Source organism: Notolabrus celidotus, chromosome 13 (genome assembly GCF_009762535.1).
Source record: "Notolabrus celidotus isolate fNotCel1 chromosome 13, fNotCel1.pri, whole genome shotgun sequence".
NCBI classification, from domain to species: Eukaryota; Metazoa; Chordata; class Actinopteri; order Labriformes; family Labridae; genus Notolabrus; species Notolabrus celidotus.
In genome coordinates this window covers 25,549,349-25,566,287 of record NC_048284.1, presented here as the reverse complement: position 1 = coordinate 25,566,287, position 16,939 = coordinate 25,549,349, and positions in this window count along the sequence as shown.

Here is a 16,939-nt window from a genome sequence, read left to right as displayed (position 1 = left end):
GTCAGATACTGTTTAACCAGCGGCGTATTTCCCAGGGTTAGCCTCCCTGAACGTAAGCTAACATCCTCTGAGCTGCTTTGAACAGTTAGAGGAAAACTGATATGAAATAGGCCACCTTTTAAGCAACATTTCAACATGCTCTCAGAACCAGAAATGTGCTCACTGAGGGATCCACGTGGAACTTAGCCAACTCAAAATGTTTACAGAACAAGGCGGCTGACAAATCCTCTCTGCAAGATGGAAAATATGTAGCCCTCAGCGAAGCGTGTTGTTCACGTAGCACACATAAACATGATCAACTGATGGATATTGATAGGAACCCTCTGCCTTGTGAAGTTTAACTTTTGATTTTAAGTCTCTTTAGTCTCTCTCTGTAATGCAGGAATCAAAAGTCTCTTAGCAAATCACAAAATTCCTTTAAATTTATTTATCATCTGTCTCATCAAATTAAATCCAATGTCCACTCTAAAAAAAGTTCATATTCCACTTTGGATTGGGATGTCTGGTCCCTAAAATCACAGTATGATTAACTCAGTGTCACTTCAGCAGCAGAGACAATCACTACAGACTCCCAAGTCTTCACTAGGATATTTGAGAAAAGAATCACATTGGTAAACCAAGTCAAAATGTTTAATCCTAATAAAAAATGGTCATACTGGAAGGCAGGGAAGCCGGGCAGAGCCACAATATGTCACAGAAATATGAGGAAGACACATCCTCAGAAATCTGACAAAATAAAAACTTGTGTCCCAAAAATGGAGTACAAACCATGCTTGTCTCTCCTCCTCAGCAGAGCTATCACAGTTGGATTATCAGTTTCAGAGAGATAGAAAGATATATCAGACCAAACCCCCCATACACTAACTTAGGGGAGGTGTGGTGTGAAGCTATTCAACCACCAATCAGCACTTGTGCCAGCTTATACTTTGATGCTCTCTCTCTGAGCACTACTGAAAATTTCAGCACCATGGACAGAGACAGGGTCACTCTCAAACTATTCCACTGGAGCTGCAACAACCTTCAATCTAACACACAATCAAATGAGTATTTGCTTTGATTGGATAAGAGATGTTACTGAAGAATAAAATTCAAAGTTATTACAGGACTGATATTTTAAACAACTATTTCTACTTGTGTTGCAGACCCTAGTTTCTTAATATTATAGTATCAAATGTGTTCAACGAGGTAAGCTCTCATAACATGTTCACAGTGACAATATGCAGACGATGAAATGATGGCATGTGAGGTTTTCCTTGTTCATTATCTCAGTTTGATGTGCTACAAAGGGCGGCTGTGGCTCAGTGAGTGGGTCGTCTCTCATTCGGAAGGCTGGCGGTTCGATCCCAGCTCTTGCAGTCACATGTTGTGGTGTCCTTGAGCAAGGCACTGAAACCCAAGTTTCTCCTGCAGTTGTTCAGCCAAGTATGAATGCGTGTGAATGAGATTAGCTATGACTGACAGTCCCTTACTATGGCAGCCTCTACCGTCAGTGAGTGATCAGGACTAGAAAAGTCAATTTATAATTTACAATTTTGCTATTTACCAGCCACATCAAATGAGAAGCAAAAGCCTTGTGATCCCTCACTATCATAAAGGTCTCCTGTTTGGGAACACTTTAGTTTCCAGAGGAAATAAAACAATAGAAAAAGACAAGTTGACAAGACAAAGTGTATATTTTCATCTAAAAAACTGTCCAAGAACACTTACAATCAAACCTAGGTGTCTATTTAGTTGCTGCACTTACTCAATAAATAATGTACACCATGACTACTTATGCAGGCATGTCAAAGTGACTTTGTTTGCAGGTTAAAATGTTTTAAGAAGACTTGACACACAAGCATACATTATTCTTTACTCGTGCGTGCACTTATGTCTCATACATGTTAAATAGAACAGACTGAGGCTTTTACTGGCTGCCACTGTGGCCTAAAGAGGTGAAGGCTGGCAGACCGGGTGTCCCCCGAGAGAAGGTCTCATCTTCTCTTTGAAGGCCTGCCAACAAGGAAGCATTGCAGGCTCACTGGTCAATTATGTAAACGCTCTCATCCCATTCCACTTCCCAGCCCACCAGCTGCCCTTGAACGAAAAAAAATAATCTCCACCAAGGGGACAGAGGACGGATTCATCGCTTTTCTTATTGTCTTGAGTTATGTTTCATGAATCTGTGCCATTCTAATCTTTGGTGCGATCTCAAGAGACTCCCATCCTTGATTTCCCACGTAACTATGAAATCAACGTTCAAAATGGCCGACAATTAACGCCATCTGCGGTGGGCGGACACCATGCTAACATTCTGGAACAGAATGGATGGTGCATTCCAGGTCCATCTGTGCCTAAACATACATATATGTACACTGGGGAAGTGTGAAAACATGCCTGCATACTCACACTGTGCTGCATGTGTGCACTCAAACACAAACAGATACAAACTGAGACTGACACCAACACATCAGAGTACAAATAGAAATCAAGAGAATGTGAGAGAAGTGGAAGAACACTGCTTCTTCTCTTCCTTATTGATGGAAAAGAGGTTTAGACTCCACTTTCCTATAAACCAACACTTCATGTCCCTGGCACTCTTTCTCAGCGGATATACTCAACCACATCCAAAACAGCACGAGAGCGGGAGGATATTAATTAACACAGTGCGAGATTGGGCCGTTCAGAGAGGCACAGATTTGCGCTGCTTTTGATGGGCTGTCAACGGGTCAGTAAAAATAAACACTAATAAATGGCCTCTGCAAAGTCACATCACTTCATCAGAGCAGAAAAACAACGCAAAAAGTGCTTGAGTACATGCCGCAATTAATATGTCAAAGAGTTTCTTTTGGAAATGCCATTTTGGGTTTAGTAAAAGTGACTCACTCAGCTGTTTTGAGTCACAATTTTTAGAACCTCAAGGCAAATATATTGTCTCTAGAATCATTTCTGACAAATAAGATAATGACTACCGTGCTCGTGTGCCAGCGTGGAGGAAAAACAGGTAAAAAGGCAAAGGGGAAGTCTGTTAAATTCCAGGCTGTCATCATCTCTATATTATTTATGTCAGAGTGGGCATTTAGAGTCCATTATGCACAAGGGTCAAGGTGCTGGAAGATGTTTTATTTGAGTGACATAATAGCTCCAACGCTCCCAGGCAAAGAGGAACGGGAGAATTATGCAGCTCTCAGAGAAGCCATTTGTCACCTTCCTTTTTTATGTTTTTGCTTTTTACGTTGGCCTTCTCCACTGTGCAAGTTTGTTTACTCGTTCTTTTTTTTTGGCTCCCCTGTGCTAAAAGCAGATGAATCCATTTTGTGTTTTAGTGTGTGGGAAAAAATCCAACAAACAAATATGTAACCATGCTCCCTCTTCATGGGAGCTAAGAGGAAGCGCGGTTATTTTTGCTGCGGGGGAGACGAGGCAAGGCGAGGCGAGGAAAGGCGAGGCAAGCGGAAACAGGCTTGCTCGATGTTTGGCTGCTGGTGGAGGTGGGGAAGATGTGAAAAGATAAATGGCTTTGTTCTTTTACAGACTCGCGGCAGTACAAAACCCCTTTAATATTTACCTTTCCCCCTAAAATACAAACTTAAAGGGAAAGTGCTTTTATTTCAGAATGTAAGCCATGACAGCAGATGTGTCTATAAACGCGGAGATAGCTGTGGTTGTTTCGTCAGGCCCTGTACTTGACAAGAGGAAAGAGGCCCATTCATGGGGAAACTGTGCACAGGGAAATAGAGAAACATGTGATGGAAGTCATTTCTCAGCAAAGTGACAACCAGCTCCAGCAGAGAGGGAGAGAGACTGAGGGAGAGCAATGCTGGAAGACAGCTCGAGAGGGAGGACAGGGAGCCGAGGCTGAGATTGGAGAGGGACTCGGGGCTACTGGGAGTCTGTGGCTCCCCTGAACATCTGGGTGAAGTTCATTAAGCAGTGGGTCTGTTGTGCAGAGACTTCATTATGAATCAGACTCCAAGCAAGAGGGAACGGCTGAGGCTGCAAGGTCACAGCTCGTCCCCGGGGTCAGCGACTTTAAAGAGGGGAATGGAGATGATAATGAAGAAGATGATGGCGGCAATGATGATGGATGATACATGGACACTTACATTTTTTTTTTGGGTGGTTATAAATTGTTTCTCAATGAAGCAAAGTAAAGGCTTCAGAGTCAATGACGAGCAGAAAAATGGAAACCAAATTTTCACTGCGACAAGATACCTACATAGAAAGATGTTCCATACCCCATTACCCATATATTCAAACATACAAAGCAGCATCCAGGTGTGACATTACATCTCTCTGTGTTTGTCTCATTGTATATTGTAGAAATGACAGCTGAGGAAAATAGATAAGCCTCTTACTTTGTGAACAAACATCTGAAAAATTATGTTTACCTTCAATTCATTTGCAACAGCGAATAGAGCAAGGACAAAAAAAAATCCAGGATGCTGAATCACATGTTTCATCTACATAATGAGGATTACTGTTGATTGTGCTTTATGACGTTATTTTTTCTTGATACAGTCTCTTCTTTAACATCAGTATCCACTGACTGCAGTAGACTTTGTGTTTTTAAGTCACAGCTGTTTGGATAAATGCTCTACAGATACCCATGGGGGATTTCTAAGCATTGGTGATCCACAGATTTTCCCTCTTTTTCCACCAGTAGGCCAAAGTTCAGTTACCCAGGGTGCCGGCTTGGCCTAGTTGGTTGGTTTATATGCTCCATGTGCAGAGGCTGTGGTCCCCGCATTCATCCACACTCTTTCTCCCAGTTTTCTGCTATGTCCACAGTCTATCCTTCGAGTGGATGCATACAAAACAGAAAATATAACTTTAAAAGGTTTACATTTGGTCTCTAACTTACCATCTATCGCAGATGTTAGCTTATATTTTGTCAGTTATTCATTGTTCCCAGAGGATGAGCTCTGCTCATCCTGCTTCTTTTTTTTGTATTTGTTCTTAAGAAAGTTTCCAGGACAAGTCTAAGTCAGATTCATAAAACCTGTAGTTGAAGCACAGAATTGTTCACATCTTTGTTGGTAACACTTTATATTAACTACACACTTTTAGGCATTAATTAAGCATTAATTAATACTTGACTCATCATCTGTAAAGCATTGTTCATACATTAATACTCTCTATAATGTGTTAACTAACTCTTTGTTCATACTTTAGAAATGATGGATTCACCAATTACAAATGAGCTATTATGGTCATTATAAACCAGTTATAAACACATTTACATGTTATGATTCTAACATTTAGTAAGGGTTAGTGAACACCTTATTACATAGCAAATTATGATTAATTAGGGTAGTCACAAAGGACTTATAAGCTGCTTGTTCATGGTTTGGTGAGCTGATCTAAAGTGAGGACTTTTTATGCTTTACAAAGAATTCATTAATGAGATTTAAGACCAGAAGCACCTCTTTGGGTATAAATTGAAGAATGCCATGTCTTCATAAGTTTGAAGCTCATGCCAGTTTTTTGTAAGTAGCATAGAAAAACACCCCTCCTATGCCCCTATAAGGGCATGAGACTGCAGTGTCGTTTGCATAGAATTTAATCTCACACGATTGAACAGAGAAGTAAAGAAACATCAGGGATGCACAGAATAAAATCTGAACTCATTGAGCATCGGACTCCAAAACGTAGTGGTTGCAAGTTGCAAGTGAAACACAAACAAGCTGATTTATTATGTTTAGTGGCACCATATGTGGATGTAAAATAAATACTGTACACAGACACAGTCAATGATATAATGCAATACGTTTTTTCTTCTTCCTTCTCCTTTTCGAAGATGTAAATTGAAATGTTTCAGTGCTTGCTGATGGATTTGATTGATTTTGTTCTTTTTTTTTTGTTATTTCTTCTTTTTACTTGTATGTTTTTTCTAATCATTTAACATAATCGAAATGAAGTCATCAAATCAAATCAAATATCATTCACGAAAGGCTGTCGTCAGGAAAAGGCTTGCAGCAGAGAAATTAAATGAAAGAGTTTAATCTGAAATCTGAAGGGGAAATTACCAGAGAGAGAGAGAGAGAGAGAGAGAGAGAGAGAGAGAGAGAGAGAGAGAGAGAGAGAGAGAGAGAGAGAGAGACGCTGACCATATCAATGTTTTTTCAGATTTAAAGTAAGCTTGTACTTGTTATTTAAATATTTTCAGTGTCATTCTTGTTGACTCACAAACCTGGCACATGAAGCCAATTCTGACCCTATAATTTTGAAAATATTCCAGTTTATATTCATAATTTGATATTTTGTAGTTTCAACCACGCTTAAATAAAAAAAGACTACTTTAAGATAATGTATTTATGAATGCCTTTTAATAATATTATGGTTCTAATTTATTGGATGATTTCTTTCATTTAGCACCGACAATTAAATGTGCGACAGATTTCTTATGTATTCTTGGATTTTCTCCTTAGCTAAGAACAAATCACGGATAACAAAACCTTGATGAATGTCAGAATCAATAAAAAACTGTGTTACTTGGTTTAAAGAACAAATATCCTCCTCGATGGTGAAAGAGGCTCTTAGATTTTACCTTTTGTGACCCTCTGCTTTTTCATCTTGTAGCACACTAAGGTCAAAATTCCTGTTTGTCCAGCATCACCAGTAAAACATGACATTAACCATCAGCCTCAGGTCACCTTGTGTGTGCTTTTATTGTGAACATGGTATGTAAAAATAATGACTGTTTTGATAGTATGTTTGCAATGTGTAGGAGTCACCTCGCAGTGAAATGGGCATTTCAATCGAATGGGCAGGAAAATCAATATATACTATTGTGAAAACCAAATCACCATATTTTGCTGTATTGATATTTTTCCCCAGCTCTATATTTTATTCATACTCCAAATATAAATTGAAAGACATTAAACCATGTAACTGTAGATATAACAGCAGAGAGTGGGGAGTATTTTAATAAAGAATGGATTTCTGCAGACAGTTTTTGTCATTAAGACAATATTAATTCAATACATTATCTTAATCTTTCGCTGCAGACAGACTTTCATCAGAGCACACATTCTTTCTAAAGATTATTGTGTGAGGTAAAACACAATGGCAACCTTTCTAAGGATTTTCTGTGGTCTAATAATGCGTCCTCTCATCAAATCTTCAGTTTCATTTAGTCCCTGTGTCCCAATTGTTCCCTTTCTGCTCTATTTTTACCCCCTCCTGGACCTGATCGCACCATGTGATCTATATGTGTCACCGATGATTTATACAATGACAGAGAGAAATAATGTTCCTTCAAATCATTAATCTTTGGATTTTAACAATCAGTGACGTGCAGAGTATATGAGAGAGTTAGAGAATATAATACAGTGTGGCTCCGGTCTTACATGAATGAGGGTATCCATAAAGGCCTGTCAGATTAGGTGTGCCAATTCCTCAGTCTGGATTTATTATTATTATAGGCGGTGGAATACTAGTGAATACTGGCTGCATGCAGATGAGGGGCCCGCCGCCGAGACGTCAGACCAGATCACACTCCATTAAGTTCTACGCTGATGTGTGAATGTGTGAGTGAGTGTGTGTCTGTGTGTGAAGGCCAAAAGTAATTCCATGTCTTCAAGTGTATTTTGATGGTGGAGAGAAGTCATGCTAAGTATGAAACATGTTTCAGGGAGTGGCTGGAGGAATATGTGTGGCCTTTCTGTCCTTATTAGTGACCCTCCAACACTTTCTTTTTAAATCCAAAACTTCAGTTTGTAAATCTGCAGATATTCATCCAATACCAGTGCAACAGTCAGGGGAAAGTACGTTTTTACACATCCCTGCTTCTTGTTTCAAGCAAAAAGAGTCCTAGATATACTGACCATAAATGTGACACAGCTTTATTCTGTGGTTGGACCTGTTTTAAGACTCAGGTCTGTTTGTTTCAAAGAGGAGATTTCTCAGCTATGGTTAAAACTCTGCAAACAATGAACACTAAAGGAGTCTCATCCTAAAAACAAAGGCGTCGACAACAAGTTAAGCTAATTTTAGCGGCAGCTCAGTTTGCTGTCCCCTCTGAGGTCGCACATCCATTGAGCAGAGTCCAAAATAGTTATCTTTAGCCAAAATGATTAATGGTTCAGTGAAGCTTTGGCTCTTATTGTTTTCTTCAAACAACTCACTGCTGTTCTTTGTTTTTTTGCACCATCCCATGATAAACAGTAAGAAGTCTTATTCTCTAAAACAGTGTACATCTAGCTCTGTTCTATGTTCTAATCTTTTTTCAGCACAGCTTGTTGTGTTTGATGATTTCTGGTGTAAAATGTTGATGTCATTGGGGGTAATAAATCCTAAAATGGGTTAAAAGAAAGGCAGGTGTTATCCAGAACACTTGATCCCCAATTGTATGCTGTAACAGCATTTCTAATACTAGTTTCTGTGTGCATAGAACTGTTTGAGTTTTGCCCAAGCAGCAATCTACAGTGTTGAAAAATAAATACAATGTGGAAGCGCAAATAATTGTAATAACTGTAGTTCCTTAAGTGTCCACTTGAGGCTGGCTGTAAAGGCCAATGAATCCCCATAACACCCATGTTATAATGCAAATTATGACAACAGAATTAAACATGTTTACAGCCTGGCTCAAAACACAGTTGTGGTCTGAATAGCTAACACACCGTAAAGGTTGGATTGTTTTTTTTACAGCCCATCCATTTTAAGAGATATGAAGAGTGAAGGTGGGACGTTGCTGAGTTGACTTATTAGCCGGGCGCCATGTAGTTGTTTGCAAGGAGGTTTAAAGCCCACCTCAGTTCAAACTCTTTGTTGCCAGGTTGACCAAAAGCTAGGTTGAGTCAGCATTTCCAATATGGCGCCCGCCATAGTTTGGTTTCAGAACCCCTCTACAGTCTATGGTCTATTAGGCCTAGCCCATTATAAAACACACAACTCTTTCACAGACACTGTGGCCACAAACACAACACAATGTTCAGACACTCCAGAAAACTCTCCCCATGTGTGAGCACATTCTGCTCAGGGAGGCTGCATTAAAGTACAGAAGCAATCATTTGCATTCACAGCCGAGTCTGCAGCTCTCTTCCAGATGTTGCCACCAGAAATCTAAAGTGGGATGTGTTTGTTGTCCAGTTTCACCCCTAAACATAGTCCACCTGTAAGCATGACTTTGAGCACACCTTTGCCTTGTATGATCAGCTGAACAGCGAACAAAGCCCTGATATGCAATCTCCTCACCATCTTACGCTATCTTCCCTTCCTCTTGATCTGTATCTCCTCTTCTGCTCTCTGTTATTATTTTCTCCCTTTTGCTTCTCTAAATTTGATCCCTCCGTCTCACTGTTCCTCTCCCCGTCTCTGTTTCTGTTCCTCTCTTTCTGCCTCTGCGGCTCTACCTCGATTCACCGAGTTCAAGAGACACCTGTGGTGACTGTGTGCACAACCGCACTCGTATAAGCTTCATAAAAGTCAAAGCCACACAGTAAAGCTGCTGGCTTTTTAAATAACTAAAGAGACAGAGCGACTGGGAGACAGATAGGAGAGGGGGAAGGGAGGGTCGAAAGGTGAGAAAAAAAAAATTGACTTTCACTGTTCAATGCTGAGTCAATGTTTGAAGTTTGAAGGAAGTTTTGCCTGGAAGCTTAGATGTTCAGAGATATCGACTGTTCAGAGAATAATGCCCGAGAAGACTGCAAATGAGGGATGAGAAGAGAGGAAACAGACTCCTGCTTCAGTGTAACATGAATGATTTTAGATGATTCACAAAATATGAAATGTTAATGGCTTAGTATTGCGAGAAAGAAAGATGTTAACGGTTTCCAATTTCTTGATGTGTAATGGCCTGGAAACTGCCTCCTCTGAGACTACTATTACTCTGATGATTTTTAAATGACACAGGTATGTGCTGAATGATAAGAAATACTGTTTTTAGTGCTGCTGCTGCTGGTTTGTTTGTGTGGTTTAAAGGCCCAACATGCTGACTAAGCTTAACTTGTATCTTTAAACTTGCAAAAGTAAATCTCTCTTTAAAAAAAAAGTTAAATACAGACCAAGTAGCACAGACAGTTACATTGCCTCAAAAACCCTACGGTTCAAATTTTATTTTCAACTTTTTTGTATCTCAATACTTTTAAATTTTGCATGATTTTTTTTGCAAGCATGAAAGCTCAACGCTAGACTCTCTGTACTCCCAGTGCAGGTTAACAATGCATTCAAACAGAAAGGGAAAGAACAGATAGAATTTTGAAAAAATAATACTGATCCCTATGTCCAATACTAGACATCTGCAAACAAATGTTTGAGGCATCCTCTTACAAAAATGATTCCCATCACATTCAGTGACAGCAGGTTATGTAAAGTTTAAAAGTGAAGTCCAACATACAAACCTGTGCTCCTTCTGTTAGAGTGAAGTTATTGGAAAAACAGGTGTAGTTTACTACTTTGAATGTAATATTCTAGTCACTTATTTCTTCTGATTGGAGTGACATGGGATAAGTGTGTAAAGTGGTGTTTTGACAGATATAACATTTAATGCTTATACTAACTTATATCTGAGCAAAAACCCAAGACAAAGAGTCTAAAGTGGTACAAGCAGATGCTAAAGTCTAATGTCAACAGGATAACAAACAGACTTTGGTGATGTTTGCATGTCTGTGCTAAATTCTAAAGTACTTTTTGTCATTGTCACAACTTTTGGTTTTGAGCTTTAACACACCATTTTAAGCACAAACACAAGCACATATTACAGCTAAAGCTGATAGGAATGGCATTAATGTCTGAAGTTATATGGCCTTAAATCAAAGCATAGGATGATGTTGAGAGACAACCTGTGAATAAGCCAACAAGAAAATTCATGGAACAGTAAGAGCTGTCCTCTGCGCATCATTAGTATCTGTGCAATGGTAATCAATGCAGTAGCTCTCTATAGCAACATCTGTTTTTTGAAATGTGGAGTTTGCAATCCTGCTCGCCACCAGTACAGAAGTTGAGCTCAGTCCATAATGATGATGATAACTGTGAGGCAGTGGCTGTCCCACCTGCCACCACTGTGAGCACTTGTTATCTTAAATTGAGGTGTCTTTTCAATCAAACCATCACTCCAAAAGGTTTTGACTTATTAGCATGTCACTTGTATTCAAATGCATGATTGTGACTTAATAGGGGACAAAAACTGTTAAAAGTGGCGCCACCAGCCTGGTGTGGGTTGTGGTAAGGTGTCCAGTCATGACTGAGCATCGTCTGTGACATGGTTATAGCAAGTATTGTGTCATTTCCAGGGTATAATGCTGTAGCACAATGATATACCTGTGACTGCATTTTATGGTATATTGGTCACACCAGTGGATGGGATGCATCACACTGTTTAGATCAAAACGATAAAGATTTTAAAAGTGTCTTATATACCAAATTTCAAGGTAATCTAGAACTAGACCAGTGTAGCCATAAGAGGCCAACATTTAAAGTACATAAATAGTCTATATAGAAGGTTTGCCACTCTAAAAATCAACGATGTTGTGTTGCACACATTACTCTATATGCCTGTGAATGTCTTGTGTTATGATGTCTATTTTTCCATTTCTGAACTCGTGGCACTAAAGCTTCAAAATAAGACTGAGTTTCTTCAGGACATCTCGTAGTTCAGTAAACAGAGGGCACGTTCTCACCACTGCTGTAGTGCTTTCAATTCAAACAGCCCCATAACACACTATTAACACACCTGTGTTTGACTCTAGCTAATGACGGACAAATAAGGAGCAAATATTCTGTCACAGCAAGTGTTTCAACCCGATACAAATCTGAACGTTTGGCTGTCATCATCGGTCGGTCTTGAAGCACGAACACTTCTGAGGGCAGCAGAGCTTTTTGCTTAGGGATATTTGTCAGCTGAGTCATAGTAACTGCAGAATTCAACAGAACCTGACCTAAAACATCACTCTCTCTTTCTCTCTCTCTCTCTTAGGTGCACAGTCTGAAGCATAACAAATTTGACCACTTATGTGCGCCTCCAGCAATATGTTGCTTCTTTTTTTTCAGGAAGAAAACAACTTGCATGCAGGAAAATTTGGCAATATGTAAAGCTGTTGGTTTAAAAAAAAGAAAGAAAAAGAAATAGAGGGAGGAGAGGGGTGAATGGGAGAGGTAGCGTGGCAACAAACAACAAAGAAAAACAAAGACGGTGATGGCAAAATGAAAAAGAAAAAAAAAATGGGGGTAAAGTGTCAGCAACACAAGAGTTCTATTCCCATCCGGAGAAGGAAAGATGAATGACGGAGACTAAATGAAATGCCACTCTGGGTAATGGGAAAGAGCCGGCATCGGGAAAGCAGGTCACTTGAATTGCAGGGGATGTTCTTGAGTGGCTTTGCCCTCGGGCCTCGTGCATTCAAGCTTCCTCCTGAAGAGTCGATAATATTAGCTCTCTCTCACAAACATACACACACACACACACACACTAGAGAAGGCGGCACATAAGCTACTGCAGCGACTTGCAGGTGGAAAGCCATTACAAACGGGCTAAATCACCCTCCACTTTTTTGCTGTTTAGTGGATGTTTTTAAAGAATAAAAGCAGAGTAGAGTCCTTATCCATGTTCTTTTTCAACATTATGGAGGTGATAATGCTCCCTAGCGTGCATTCTCTCTCTCTCCTTCCTCCCTCCTTGGTTCTTAATGCCTCAATCTCTGACCTCTTCATTTTTTGTGCTTTGCCTTCATCCCTTTCTCCTAACTCCCTCCCCCCTTCCACTGCTCTGACCTGGATTATATATTTCTTTCAGCTCCCTGAGCTAAACAATACACGCTGACGTATTAACAAGCAGCCCAAAAAAAACCCAGAAATCCTGCTCAGGCCCCTCCCCTCTGTGTCTGCCCCTCTTCCTTTCTTGTTCCTGCCCTTGGCCCGAGCCCTCCATCTTACGCCCTGTGACTCTCTTGTCTGCCTTCTGGTCACTCTCCATTTCCTCTGCTTTCTCTTTGTCTGCAAGGCCTCCATCTTTCTTATCCTCTCATGTCTTAAAGTCCCTGTCTGCCTCAATTTCTTTAACCCTCATTTGCTTTCTTTAGCTTTGCCAAATCTTTCCCCGTACTCTTTGCTCTCCTTCCATTCGCTCTTCATTCCCTCACCACTGCCCACACTTCACTGCCCTGCCGCTGGAGTGCTGGAGAGAGGGGGAGCAGCACGCTTCATTTAATGACAATAATTAATTCTCCCTCTCCCAATCTTAATGAGCCAAATCAGTCACAAGCCCGAAAAGAGAGAAAGAGAGAGAGAAGGGAAAGGGGGGGAGGAAAAGGAATGAGGGAGTGACGTGATGAGACAAGTGCCTCTCATCTTAATACCCGTAAACGCAGCTCTGACAGCCACCCGCGGCTCAACTTCACTCAAACTTTTCCTTCTTTTTTTTTTTTTCAAGCAGCTGTTTACCTGGTGATCAGATACCTCACTGAGTCTCTGCAGCTGAATCTGAAAGATGATACTTCAACAGAGATGAATTCAAAGAGAGGAATGTTTTCTTTTTTTCACAGCCCACGAGTCACGCTCTGAGACTTTGATTCTTGTTTTCCAGGTGATAAGTTCCTGCTGTCTGTTCTCCAGCTATTTAAAGCTCACATTTCAAGAACCATAAACAACTGTCCATTTCTCTTTCGTATCCTTTCTCCAAACATCTCATTAGCTGATGAACCTCGGCCTCTGTATAAGGCTTTATGACATATAAGCATTTTCAGAACAGCTCTGATGATAAAGGACAATGTCAAAATAATAAGTTTACAATGAAACTACAATTCATCATCGTCGTTTTTTATGACACTTTTGGAGATCTTATCAAAGCAGTTCTTTATTTTTCCCTCTCTTTTTCTAAGACATTATCAAATACCTCGCTTGAAACATGTTCAAAGACACACACACACATTCTTGTTCTTTAACACAACACAGCCAGGAGATGAATCAGCAGAGCATGTTTAGACACAAGCTGATTCAAAGCGCATTTTCTCAGCTGACATTTAAAATCAGACTATTTAATGAGCAAAAAAAAGGATGTGTGCTCAGGTTTTCAAATCACTCTCTTGTGCTTACATTTATGCAAATATAAGTTATATATTAGAACTAGTGCAAGCAAGAAACAAGATTTTACTGTGCAATATAGTTTTTACTGAGGAACACACACTTCATTATTTCACTTATTTCACATTACTACCTTTGCAGAGTTTTACTCCTCAATATATATTATTTACCATCTAATATATGTTATTAATGGTGCAATATAGTTATTACAAAGTAATACCCATTATCTACTGTGCAATGTACCATTTTTACTGTGCAATATACATTATTTACCACGCACAATACATTATTTCAACATGCAATTTACATGATCTACAATGCACTTCAGTTTTTACTCTGAAATAAACACAACCTACTGCACAATATAAAGATTTACTGTGCAGTATACATTACCCACAATGCAATTTAGTTTTCACTGTGCAATAAACAATATATTCTGTGCAATTTAATTTTTACTGTGCAATGCACAGTTGTAGTTTAATGACTGTTGTCTGTGTGGCAGTGGATGCCTGACTGTCTGACACTTCAGGTGTTTTTTTATTCAAGTGTATGACGATTAAAACTTTATTTTCATTCCTTCTATTGTAGATATTTTAGGGAGTTCTTTGAGCATTTTCTGTCATTTTTTCACGTCTTGAGTGGTTTAGTGTATGATGTTGATTTTTGACAGAGTATCGTACCGCAATGGGTTAAAGAATCCATCTTTCTTTCTAGTAACACGTGCTCTTGGTGTCATGGCTGATCGTTCATAATCATATTCCTGCATTCAAACCAGTTGACTTCTGTTCAGCTGCAGTGATTATGACTCTTAACGTGAGAGCTATTTTCATAGCAAGAAGCTATGAATGACTTTCTAGGTCAAAATCAAACATATATAGCCCAGGGCACCGCGGTCTCTGTGCGAACCAAACCAGATTGTTTTACTGAGGTTAATTTGATGTAGCCGACAGCTTAGAGACAGTAAAATGGAGTTTGTGTCATTTCTGATCAGAGAGACACAACGACTGCAGGTCAGGCCTGGTGAGAGTGCGCTGCTGATGTGCTTCAACACAAAGTGAACTTTTTAGCATATAAATTATCTGCCGAGCAATTAACACGAAGGCTAACCTTAAAACAAGCTTCAGTTGTGTAAAATTATTAAACTCACGAGCCACAGGAATCGAGCACTTTGCAGAAAATGAGGTCAATTTAACATGACTTTGGAATAATAACACATAAAAGAGCCTTGTTAAAGTGACAATGGAACTCTTTTTTGGCATAATTTTCTATGAATAAAGGTTGGATGCATTAACCATGTCAAACCCAAACAAGATTAAAACACTACCTTTGAAGTTAAACTCTTTAATATTATAATCTGCTCGCAAATTGGCTTGACTTGCTAATTTAGCAACACCTGTAGTTACCGGCTGTAACACTTGGAACGTCCCACACTCGCCCCACAAACCCTGGGAGGGTGCTGAATGTGGGCTGGATCTCATGTTGAGAGGCTACTCTTTGGTGCATCAGAAGAGGAAGAGCAATCACTCTGAAGATTAGTGCTCCACAAAATGCCTTGGATGGCCATTAAAATGCAGATGAGGAATAGTGGACGCTGCCATGAATAGAAAGATATACACAGAAACACTTTACTTTAGGTCCCTCTAACATTTATAAGCACTTAATTAATGCTTTAGTGTTTATGAGTCATACTCTATTTTACAAACTGAATTTTACAACACTGTGATTAGTTATTCAATGCCGTCAAGTTATGGGTGCCCAGAGAATGCTTTTAATGATGACAAATGCATAAGAGAAATTTAGATCTGCTAACAACTACATTATTCTGTGTTATAAATCAAGTCAATGTTTCATACTGCTGATAAATGCTAAAAAGTGGAGCGTCAAAGAGATAAATAATGGGTGTTTATTTTGCAGAGTAATAGGTGATGCTTCCCACAGACTCTCTCTGCAGCAGAATGATGCTTATCAACTTTTATGTATTTTATGACCTTTAGAAACAAGGCAGGGTTTGAAACCAACTCTGCTCTTCACCTCTTTCAATAGAACTCAATTTGTGCTGGAAACTGTGTTCTGTTTTCAGTATAGCAAATACAGAAGCAACTGATGATATTAAAGCTCTTGTAAGGAGTTTTAGGCTGGTTATAAAACACACTGAACTTAATACACCTTCATGTGACCTACGTTGTTTTTTTCAAATAAGGATAGCCTTTGTTTTCGTGTCTTACATCAAATATTTGCAGTGATTAATACATTTAAGTTTTAACATTAGGGATGTTTGCCAATATCCTCCACTCCTTTCTGGATATATAAATAGAATTCATCTAAGCGTTCATACTGTTTTTTTTTTGCATGTATGTAAGGTTTGTTTTTTTTTGTTTATCATCGTGTTATGTTATTTTTTACATGTTCGAAATAAACACTTTCAAATCAAATCCAATCCAACATGTCGATATTCTCAAACTCATTTTTGCCACTGCCAATGCCGAACACCATATTTTTATTGTAAAGAACTCCAATACTTTCCTGTACTAGAACTGACCTGTTACTCGCATTATATTTGGAAATAGACTTAAAAGACGGCAAACAATTTAACTCTACCATAAATGACAAATTTATGAATTATCAAACCAATTGCTGTCTGTTTCCAACACTTCAAAATACTTCATCACACATCATACTGTTTACCAACACTAAAAAAAGTCTATACTACAGTACTGGGAGACTATTAAACTGCAACAAAGGGATTAGAATTAAAATGATATTGAGATCAATATAACATAAAAGCTACACATAGGGAGGCAGTGTTGTGTGTAAGCTGTATTGTGTGAATGGTGCCGAGATAGCCTGTCTGACTGGCCATGTGTATTGACAAACCTGCATGTTTTCAGAGCTCAACGAGATCTTGGTGACACGTGATCGATTTAAGGATAAAGATCTG